The following is a 1044-nucleotide window of genomic DNA, read 5'->3' on the forward strand; positions in this document are numbered from 1 at the left end:
TCCCCACTGTAACTGTGAGTGGACACATATAACAAGTCTGACCTGAGAAGGGTTTGGTTGCTAAAAGTTCAGACCCCTGAAGAATGAAGGTTTGGGTCCCACCATCAGGTAAACTTGAAGACCTGATGAGGTGTTGGCTGAGGGTGTACAGAACTGAGAATCAAGAGTGGAGGAGGGAAAACATGAGTTCAACCAACTTCAATGACAGAAGGCCATAGCTCATTCCATTTAACCTTCCTGGAATAGGGACCTTAGGGGAGGAGGAGCTACTCCCTGAACCTGTGTTGAGAAGTGGATCTGTGCAGTACAAGGGATGAGTGTGGAGGCCATGCAAATGGACCTCCCAGATTTCCCAGTGCAGGGAGCATAATTGATATAGAGCCTGAGAGAACATCTGTCTTGGATTCTTCACTACATCTGTACCAGCGCCACACTTTGCAAGGCATATTCTCATCCAGTAGCTCAGTACAGTGGGGATACTAATGTTAAGTCGATGCCTGTGACACATAGGACTACATTTATGGGTGAATCTGCTCTGGAGCTCTCCATGTGAACTGTGCTTCACTCTCAGATTTCCCACCAATCCTGCTTTCTTCCCCCACTCCTCACCAGCATTATCCGTACCTTCTCTAACTTCTCCCTTTATTGTTTGCACATATTTTCCCTAATACATCTCTTTTGTGTCTAATTCTATCTTGACAGCTCTTCTTGCAAACCTAACTAACACTTTTTTTTTACTTTTATTGTGATTTGGGTGAAAGTTTACAGAGCAAATTCATTTCCCATACAGCAGCTCACACACAGTGTCTCATGACATTGACTGCAATTTCCCACAATGCAACAGCTCCGCTCTTACTTCCTCCCCATAGTTACCTCTTCCCTATGTCCTTCCCTCCTGTACATCCCTGCCCCCTGAGCTGCCTTCCTGTGCATACACAGCCCTTCTGTTCTCCAATAACTGATCTCTCCAAGGAATGTATCTACCTAATGTAAATGTTCAACTCTTATGCCTGTCTCTTGTTTGGCTGCAAGCCACAGGAGTGG

The sequence above is a fragment of the Orycteropus afer genome, unplaced genomic scaffold, assembly GCF_000298275.1.
Source record: "Orycteropus afer afer isolate SDZICR_OR568_19922 unplaced genomic scaffold, OryAfe1.0 scaffold00219, whole genome shotgun sequence".
NCBI classification, from domain to species: domain Eukaryota; kingdom Metazoa; phylum Chordata; class Mammalia; order Tubulidentata; family Orycteropodidae; genus Orycteropus; species Orycteropus afer.